This window comes from Protomyctophum bolini (genome assembly GCF_963924005.1).
Source record: "Protomyctophum bolini genome assembly, chromosome: 11".
NCBI lineage: Eukaryota > Metazoa > Chordata > Actinopteri > Myctophiformes > Myctophidae > Protomyctophum > Protomyctophum bolini.
The window spans coordinates 1,621,366-1,632,356 of NC_137872.1; positions in this window are offsets into that span (position 1 = coordinate 1,621,366).

Genomic DNA, 10,991 nt, shown 5'->3' on the forward strand with positions numbered 1-10,991 from the left:
GTCCATTTGGTTCCAATCTTTACAAATGGGGGTCCGCGCACGCACGCACGCACGCACGCACGCACGCACGCACGCACGCACGCACGCACGCACGCACGCACGCACGCATGCACGCACGCAAACAATACAAATGCACATACAGTAGCCAACCTGTATAAATGCATGGACACATTCTGCGCACACACACACACACACACACACACACACACACACACACACACATACTGTATACAGTACATGCCATGATGTACTGTACAGTGCATATTCATTCATGCATATATTAATGCACACATGCAATATGACTCAGACACTGGCGAGTACGAACACTACTGTACAGACACATCAATATGCATGAGCGTGTTTGTGCACGCACGCAAACGCACACGCACACACACACGCACTCACAGACACACACGCACACACACTCACACACACACACGCGTGCACACGCACGCGCACACACATGCACACACACACACACAGCAAGATAGCAAGAGGTCTTGGGAGAGACACTGATCACATACTGTATTGTACAGTGTGTACTGTAAAGCATTAATGTCATGCTTTTCATCTCTAAAAGGTTGACAGTAGGGGTGGAGGGTGGTGGTGGTGGTGGTGGGAGGGGAGGGGATGTACAGTACAGTACATGCAATGCGATTAACCCATTCTGGGCGGGAACCCCTTTTGGTGTTATGCGAGTGGCGAGTGGCGCGCTACGAGCTTGTAGATCTGCTATTTTTGAATAATCGTGAAAATGTGCCTCAAATCTTTGAGTGTATATATTCTTTCAGAGTTTTCAGTTTTAAACTCAAATCTTTGCTTCTGGAGGGTCCCTGCATGGAACAACATATTTTCAGATGGGTATTACATATAATTTTTGGGGGTCCTTGACATGAAATATTGAGAACCACTGATATAGAAACATGAGGTTTTCATTTCTTTTTTAAATTTCGACGTTTTTTAGCCCTAAATGGTTTAATGCGTCAAATCAATTTGTGGAAAACGTTTTTTGTGGCAGATGGTGGAAAAACATGCTGACATGATGATGATGATCAAATGCCATCATTGTTCGACTGGAGATCAGCTCCTCGCGCTGGCTTGACCTTCACGTCGGAGGACCTTCTGAAAAAGCCCTTCCATGTTTCTGTGGAGTGGCTGTCATTTCTCACTGTGGCGTTAACCCCTTTTGGTCGGGAACTCCTTTTGGTGTTATAGCATTATGTTGTGCTTTAGCTATTGAAAAATAGCAGATCTACAAGCTCGTAGCGAGCCACCGAGTGGCGCGCTACGAGCTTGTAGATCTGCTATTTTTTTTTATTATCGAAGAACGACTGACATTATAGAAACATAGCTTTTTCAGAAAACTGTCAGGATGTAGAAGACGTTTTTTAGAATCTGATCTCAGGTCAGAATGGAAAACTATCAGGATGTAGAAGACATTTTTTTAGAATCTGATCTCGGCTCAGAATGGAAAACTTGTCAGGATGTAGAGAGACATTTTTTAGAATCTGATCTCAGGTCAGAATGGAAAACTGTCAGGATGTAGAAGACATTTTTTTAGAATCTGATCTCAGGTCAGAATGGAAAACTGTCAGGATGTAGTAGAGGACATTTTTTAGAATCTGATCTCAGGTCAGAATGGAAAACTGTCAGGATGTATAGAAGACATTTGTAGAATCTGATCTCAGGTCAGAATGGAAAACTGTCAGGATGTAGAGGACATTTTTATAGAATCTGATCTCAGGTCAGAATGGAAAACTGTCATGATGTAGCCTATAGAAGAATTTTTTTAGAATCTGATCTCGGGTCAGAATGGAAAACTGTCAGGATGTAGAGAAGACATTTTTTAGAATCTGATCTCAGGTCAGAATGGAAAACTGTCAGGATGTAGAGAAGACATTTTTATAGAATCTGATCTCAGGTCAGAATGGAAAACTGTCAGGATGTATAGAGGACATTTTCATAGAATCTGATCTCAGGTCAGAATGGAAAACTGTCAGGATGTATAGAGGACATTTTCATAGAATCTGATCTCGGGTCAGAATGGAAAACTGTCAGGATGTAGAAGACATTTTTATAGAATCTGATCTCAGGTCAGAATGGAAAACTGTCAGGATGTATATGACATTCATAGAATCTGATCTCAGGTCAGAATGGGTTAAGGATAGAGGGTCCTCTGTCCTCTCCTCTGCCCTGCAGGCCTGCAGGCCTGTCAGCTGGGGACAGTGGGTGTGTGTGAGGGGGAAACGCACTCTGGTTCCCTGCAAACAGTATGCGCTCAATGCTCTTCAATGTGCGTGCGTGCATGCGTGTGTGACAGTGTGTGTGTGTGTGTGCGTGTGACTGTGTGTGTGCGTGCACGTCTTTACTGTATGTACAGTATACAATGTCACGTGCACATGGACGAGTGCATGTGTGCGTGCGTGCTATGCACTTCATGTAGATGCATGTATGTGCGTTTGCTACTGAATGTTAACAATGTTAAATGAGTGTGTGTGTGTGTGTGTGGGAGTGTGTGTGTGTACGTGAAAATGTGAGAGATGCACTTTATTCACACGTACGCACACGCCTCACGCACATGCCTCACGCACACACGCCTCACGCACATGCCTCACGCACACACGCGTGCACACACGCTGTGTGTGTGCACGCAGCAGAAACACAGTCATACATACAGCATTTTTTTGTATGTTTGTTTAGTGCACCTGCTTACTGTACAATCCTCTGTGATATAGTAGTAATTTAACTTTATTAACACGGATGATTTTAATGTGTGTGTGGAGGAGGGTGGTTTAAGTTATGACTTACTCTCGGTGCAGGTGCGTGTGTGCTTGTGTGCTTGTGTGCTTGTGTGTGTGTGTGTGTGTGTGTGTGTGTGTGTGTGTGTGTGTGTGTGTGTGTGTGTGTGTGTGTGTGTGTGTGCGTGTGCGTGCGTGCGTGCGCGCGTGTGTGTGTGTGTGTGGGAAAATCCCCACCTCGAGTCAGGGACCTCCTGCCCCCCCCACCAGAGACCAAACACATCATATACTCCGGTTGTTTGAGGGCCATGACTGGAAGTTATAAGGCTCCTGTTTTGACATGTAAAATGACAGCCTTAAGCAATGATTTACATTTTGTTGCATTTACAGTACGGCACAGTCAGTTGCACGCTGAAAATAGCCGATCTACAAGCTATAAACATACGTAGCTTAACCCATTCTGAACGGGAACCCATTTTGGTGTTAGCACTATGTTATGCTTTAGCTATTGAAAAATAGCAGATCTACAAGCTCATAGCGCGCCACCGAGTGGCGCGCTACGAGCTTGTAGGTCTGCTATTTTTGAAAAATCGAAGAACGACTGACATTTTTAGAATCTGATCTCAGGTCAGAATGGAAAACTGTCAGGATGTAGAAGACATTTTTTGAATCTGATCTCAGGTCAGAATGGGTTAAATCATAAAGAAGTCAAATATAGAACGTTACATTTTCTCGTACGTGTTCACGTGCTTGCCCAATATACAGTATAGGTCTGACTCTGATAGAACACAATGTATTTAGCCATGGTCATTGTAAACAGAGTGACATACATACAGTAGGCCTACAGTATACTGGCAGAAAAGAGGAGAAGCAAGCACTCAGTTGAGTAATTGGACGTGATAATGTCTCGGGTGCACCGTACGGTTCAGGTATAGATACCAGTCCATAGAAAATAATACCAGGACTCACGCTTTATCCAATAGGATTCTTTTTCAAGTTTCCCCCCTGAGAATCTTAACCCATTTTGGACGGGAACCCCTTTTGGGTTATGATTTAGCTATTGAAAAATAGCAGATCTACAAGCTCATAGCGCGCCACCGAGTGGCGCGGCGCGCTACGAGCTTGTAGGGTCTGCTATTTTTTTTAAATCGAAGAACCATGCACTGACACAGAAACATAGCTTTATCAGAAAACTGTCAGGATGTACTGTAGAAGACATTTTTTTTAATCTGACCTCAGGTCTGAATGTAATAATGTTCTTTTCTACATACAGTACAGTACAGTACAGTACAGTACAGTACAGTATACTGGCAGCCTTTATTACAGTGGTTTCACAATTACTTCACGACTCAACTAAAACTATAACTCCATGGTTACACAAAAGCAAAACAGCGACAAAGCCAGACGGAGTGGGGGGGGGGGGGGGGGGGGGGGGGGGGGCACAGGTGTGGAGTCAGCGGATTGGCTGGTGTCAGTCAGGTACCTGCAGGGGCGGGACTAGACTGATTGGATAATTGGAGGTATAGCAAAAAGACTGATGAATGGGGGATAACCCATTCTGACCTGAGATCAGATTCTAAAAATGTCTTCTATACATCCTGACAGTTTTCCATTCTGACCTGAGATCAGTTTCTAAAAATGTCTTGCTTGTAGATCTGCTATTTTTCAATAGCTAAAGCATAACATAATGCTAACACCAAAAGGGGTTCCCGTTCAGAATGGGATAATTGGAGACCTGCGATAATGAATAGATGGAGGGACACAGAAAGGGAAAGGAAAGGAAAACACAAATATAATGTTCAGAGAAGAACACTTTATTACAAATATAATTATACATAACTGCAGGTATACCGTTATCACTCTATAGGAAGGCTATAAATAGGCCTAAATACTTTTTTTTGTATGATGTATAAATACATGCCTTAAAGCGGCTATATGAGCAATAATATGTCAACATTGTAATGACCTTTTTATTTGATTTATTTTGGTATTCAGACAGCCAGCAATGGGTAGAACGCTGCCCCCTAGATGTGGCCCCTAGATGTTAATTAATTATTTAATTATTTAATTATTTAATTAATTTAATTAATTTAATTAATTTAATTAATTTAATTAATTGTTTGGAGGTGAATTAAAATACCTCAAAATGTATTTTGTGGACCTGCTTATACCTTGTGGAGCCACACTGGGAAAAGTGGGGCATTGTGGGTAATTCATTTCACAAGCAGAGCAGAATAATAAGAAACTCTAAAAACACAGTACACAATAAATAATACATAAACAAGAACAGACGATGAGAAAAGGCTATTTTCAAATAGCCATGCATGGCTGAAGTGGTCAATGTATGTTTTACAGTTAAGTAACTATAACCAAAGTTCAAAGACAATTAATTGTAGAGGAGTAAATATTTGCCTCTGAAATGTAGTGGAATGAGAAGCAAAGAAAATTGGAACCTATACACCGAAAAAGAAAGCAGGCATCAGCAAGTACAGCACTTGTACGTTCAACCACTGTACAGTGCATACACTGTAAATCCCTGGAACATGTGACACGTTTAAACCGATACACCAGTGTGTAATAATAAAATGCCAAATGTTTATTAATGGTCATAAAATACAGTAGAACACGAGTTCACTCAAACACCTCACGAGAACACCTATAGTGTTCAAATTCTAAACACCTATATGACTGACACGTTTATGTGTTTAAAAAGTGTTACAGGGATTAAACATGTTCTTCTGTTTATAATCTAAACACTGTGACACGTTTAAAAAGTGTTACAAATATGTGTTTAAAACAGTTTATAACCTAAACGCTTGGGTTTAGTGTACTTTTACGTGAGTATTAAAAAACAATACAAAATCACTTTTGATAGTGCCTTGACTAATACAAACGTAATTGAAGCGTACACTACACTATACTAAAGACAGTCCAAGACAGGAAGGAATTGCAAACGAAATGCAGGATCTTCTTTTCTACTTTGATCTTTCTCTCGACCTGTATCACCACAGTGTCCTTGTGGGGTATAATTCATAATGGCTATCATCCCATATTGTCAGTGGCCTTCATGGGTAAATGTGTGAATATGAAACAGGTTAAATATAGCTCAATAGCTCATGGTGTTTCCTGCATTGAGAAACAATGGCTTCATTATTGTTCAACAAGTCCTAATTGAACTGGAAGAAAAAGGCCTTTATACTGTTAAAGGTAGAGTAAGTGATTTCACTTAATTCAAATATCACTTATTGTTTTGTTTTGTTGTGATAATCCTCTCTACTATAGAGTGTGCTGACCATATAAGGAGTTCCTCCCTGTCCCCAGTTAACCCCTGGGGGTCAAAAAACCTTAGGTTTCCTTTTTGACTCTCTATCCTGATTGGACGAAGGCTTAGGTCCCACAGCCAAAAACGAAACCTAAGGTTTTTTGAGTGAAATCACTTACTCTACCTTTAAATGTGAAGACTTTGACAGCTAGGGCCCGCTTAGTAATGCTTATAATGTACTGTGAGGATATATATATATATTATGATTTCATTATCAACAAACTATAGAGATGCATTGTAGCCTAAATCGGCTCGTCTTTGAAGGCTATTATTACAGGCAAGCAAAACATTGACACATATACTGTAGTAGTATTTGTGGTGCCGCTATAGAGCGTCGCAGTCCCTCCCCCTTTCAGAACGGCGAGTGGCCCCAGGAAATGATTCTCCGTTCATTTTCTCCATGCATAGGCTTTTCAAAAAGTATTTATTTAAAGACGGTTACGCCGCGGACAAAGCCAACTCGGATCGTGACAAATCATGACGATAATTACAATGTTTTGGGGCCGATCAAAACGCGTAACTTAATTTTAAACGTTAAAAAACCACACACACACCCACACATAGTCACAAACACACAAAAAAACTTAACTTAAAAAAAATTCTTAAAAAAACCCCAAATATGTATACGAGCTGCGTTCGCTTCCCGCGTTTGCGCGTCTTACTTGTTAGTAAGAAGAAAAACAAAACAAATAGTGCCTTTATTTTCTTCTTTCAAATTATTTGATCGGCCCAAAATATTGTGTTTGTTGTCATGATTTGTCACGATCCGAGTTGTCGCCTCTCTCCATTGTCATAGCACGGTACGGTAGCACCCCTTTTAACTATCTGTCTGTGTCCCTTTTGTGCCCATATACTGTATATGGAGATCTCTGTGTCTGCTCTGTGTTTGAAGAAGGCAAACTGACTGTAAAAAGTGGACTGGTTATTGAGAACGCAGTGAGCACTTACTATGAGACCTAGCAGATCATGTCTGTGTGTCTGTCTGTCTGTCCCGCTATCCAAATATGGAGTGTGTTGCATCAGCAATCACTCAGCTCCATATATGGGCACAAAAGGGGCCAGGTCCACTCAGCTCCATATATGGGCACAAAAGGGGCCAGTGATTTGTTTGTTGTGGACCTGGCCCCTTTTGTGCCCATATATGGAGCTGAGTGATTTGTGAGTCATGGTGACATGAGTGTGATGGCGACAGTTCTCACTAATTCGTAATTTATTCTAATTATTATTGCAATTTACGATCTGCGTTCGCTTCCCGCGTTCGCACGTCTTACTCGTAAGTAATCAATTGTCAGGTGTGGGGTTATTGCCAACATGGCAATCAATTGGCTGAGGCAGAGGCTGGACATTGTACAGGTGAGGGCACTTAATTGGCCTCATTAGGCCCACTGGCCCACAGCCTGACCAGAACCACTGGCCCACAGCCTGACCAGAACCACTGGCCCACAGCCTGACCAGAACCACTGGCCCACAGCCTGACCAGAACCACTGGCCCACAGCCTGACCAGAACCACTGGCCCACAGCCTGACCAGAACCACTGGCCCACAGCCTGACCATGAACCACTGGCCCACAGCCTGACCAGAACCACTGGCCCACAGCCTGACCAGAACCACTGGCCCACAGCCTGACCAGAACCACTGGCCCACAGCCTGACCATGAACCACTGGCCCACAGCCTGACCAGAACCACTGGCCCACAGCCTGACCAGAACCACTGGCCCACAGCCTGACCAGAACCACTGGCCCACAGCCTGACCAGAACCACTGGCCCACAGCCTGACCAGAACCACTGGCCCACAGCCTGACCAGAACCACTGGCCCACAGCCTGACCAGAACCACTGGCCCACAGCCTGACCAGAGCCTTTTTGTGGTGATACCGGGCACTGCATTCCCTGCGGGGGGGGGGGGGAACGAGTGTGTCGAATTTGAAGTCAGTGCAGGGCAAACGGTTCCTTCATGCCTGAGTGTCCAAGTTGCTCCTTTACACCTGACAGGGGGGAGTTTCCCTGGTTGGACGTCGTAGCGTGTGGAAGGAACACGTTATTCCAACCAGTTCCTTTCCCCTCCATCAGGCGCCCCGGCTGTCTTAATATTTTATTAATACATCAAATGTATTTATTAATTTACAGTGAACACACGCACGCACACACACGCACTTACTCCTTGTCACGTATATTATCCTGTAAAATCAACAAGGGTTAATTTGGTTCCCTTCTTATACTATTTTGGTGCTCTGCTCATGCATGCATGCATGCATTCACGTGTTAGTGTTAGAATCACACCACAGCATTGTTCACAAATGTTCCCTAAACACGATGGAGTGACCGTGAAAGGTCGTCTGTCTGAGAATATTAATAACTCCTGTGATATTTAGAAACACCTTTTGTTTCCTTAGAGAGGGGGCCGGGGTGATGCCGGGGCCTGGGGGTACACGTACGGCCAGACAGGCCGTGGGACGGTGGGCATGGTGGTAACTTATCACCGTCTGTGACCTGTCCAGTAATAGAATGGAAAAAGGATTGGGCGCTTATGCAATGGTCTGAATTTAGTTATGGGTTATTTGTTGTCTCTGCATATAGCAATTCCTTTCTATGTGCTTTTGTTTAAAGGAGAATTCCATGCTAGAAGCTTAAGGCTTTCTTATCTTTCTTTGTAGTCGTTACGTCCCCACCAAAGAGGTCCAGGTGTTTTTTGGTGCAAAAACTCCTTATTGGCTATTTTCCCTACCATATGGCAATTACATTGCATTGAATGGGAATTGAATGGGCTATGGGGTGGTTATGCTAATTTGCTTATTTCCATCGAAATAAGTAGTAAAGTGTGCCGCTTGGGATATTATTTACATTATGAAGAGAGGATATATACAAAAAAAATATAATTTTGAGCGATGGAAATAAGCTAATTAGCACAACACCCCATAGCCCCATTCAATTCCCATTCAATGCAATTCATTGAGGGCTTATGGTAGGGAAAATAGCTAATAATGCGCTTTTGCACAAAATAACACCTGGACCTCTTTGGTGGGGACGTAACAACTACAAAGAAAGGTAAGAAAGCCTTTTAGTATGGAATTCTCCTTTAACACAATATATTGTAAATTGTAACTAATTATGCACATCAGTTTAATTACCAAGTTTAATCACATTCATGACAGAAGAATTTCAAGGACCTAGAGCAAAACATTTAAAAATAAATCACACTCTCTCTCTCTCTCATTAGCAGGCAACAGTGCAGCACTATCTCTCTCTCTCTGTTTCTGGCACAACAGCGCCCCTACTGGTACTAATAGTCATAGCTACTGGTGCTCACAGTCACATATAAGCGCATGGTTGAGTTAACGTCAGCGGACACAGACATTGCTGTTCCTTGGAGTGGTTGCACCACTCAAAAATAGGCCCACTCAGTGGTCTGATGAGTTTAGGTATAGCATATCCAAACTTATATCAAAGCATGTGTCGCAACAACTATAGATATACATTAATGGCTGTTGCGTTTAGATCAAAGGGGACTTTCTTCAAATGGATCATCTTTTTGAAGGTCTTGGCATGGCCTCAGAGATATACCCTCATGATCAAAACCACAGGAAATATTCCCAAGTGTGTCTGTTCGACATTCTGCTCGAGCTTTGTCCTTTGTATGCAGATCATGACCTATTCCTGATAGAGAGAGAGGAGAGAGAGAGAGAGAGAGAGAGAGAGAGAGAGAGAGAGGAGAGAGGAGAGAGAGAGAGAGAGAGAGAGAGAGAGAGAGAGAGAGAGAGAGAGAGAGAGAGATAGAGATAGAGAGATAGAGGGAGGGAGAGAGAGAGAGAGAGATAGAGGGAGAGAGAGAGAGAGAGAGAGGTAGGGAGAGAGAGAGAGAGGTAGGGAGAGAGAGAGAGAGAGAGAGAGAGAGAGAGAGAGAGAGAGAGAGAGAGAGATAGAGAGATAGAGGGAGGGAGAGAGAGAGAGAGAGAGATAGAGGGAGAGAGAGAGAGAGAGAGAGAGAGGTAGGGAGAGAGAGAGAGAGGTAGGGAGAGAGAGAGAGAGGTAGGGAGAGAGAGAGAGGGAGAGGGAGACAAAATTTCAAAAAACATGGGCTATAACCCACCGTTTTTTTTCATTTTTTCATTTTTTTCAAATCCTCAAAAATGATGAAAAACGGCGCGCTATAGTATGCCGTACGATATGGGCTATAGCCCACGGTCCAAAATGATGAGAAACGAGGCTAACTTTTTTTTTCAAATTTTCAAATTTTCAAAAACCCATCGTTTTTTTAATTTTTTCATTTTTTTCAAATCCTCAAAAATGATGAAAAAACTATGGCACGCCGTTTTTCATCATTTTTGAGGATTTGAAAAAAATGAAAAAATGCTGCAGACGAATTCCAATTGCAATTGCAGATCATGACCTATTCCTCAGAGAGAGAGAGAGAGAGAGAGAGAGAGAGAGAGAACTCGGTCAGGAATTGTAGAGAATGTAGACTACTAATAGATCCCATAGACTGGAGGTGGTCTGTCGTGCTGTAATTGGCTATAGTTGGTTGTCAGGCAAATTTGAGCAGAACGCTTGCTTGGCTAAACCTCTGTCATGTCTGTCAGACTGTCACTAATACTATTGTTGGCCAAATAAGGCTATTATTACAGTTAGGCAATTCATCAACATCCCTTTAAAATATTAAGTCATTTTTGTCTGACTATATTAATGATTCCAATTTTAAATGTTATGGTAATAAATAAGCTACCAAATGCCATATAGCTATAAACTGCCAGAAGTTGCCTGCATGACAACCAGCCAGCCAATGAAAGCGTGACCTTCTCTCCGGGCTATGGGAGCTATAGTGCAGTGTGCGTAAGGCTGCGCACCGGCTGTAATCAGGCAGGTCCAGGGATAGGTCGAGGAGAGAGGCGCACTGAGTGCTTATTGATAAGGCTCCTTGGAAGAACAGAGCAGA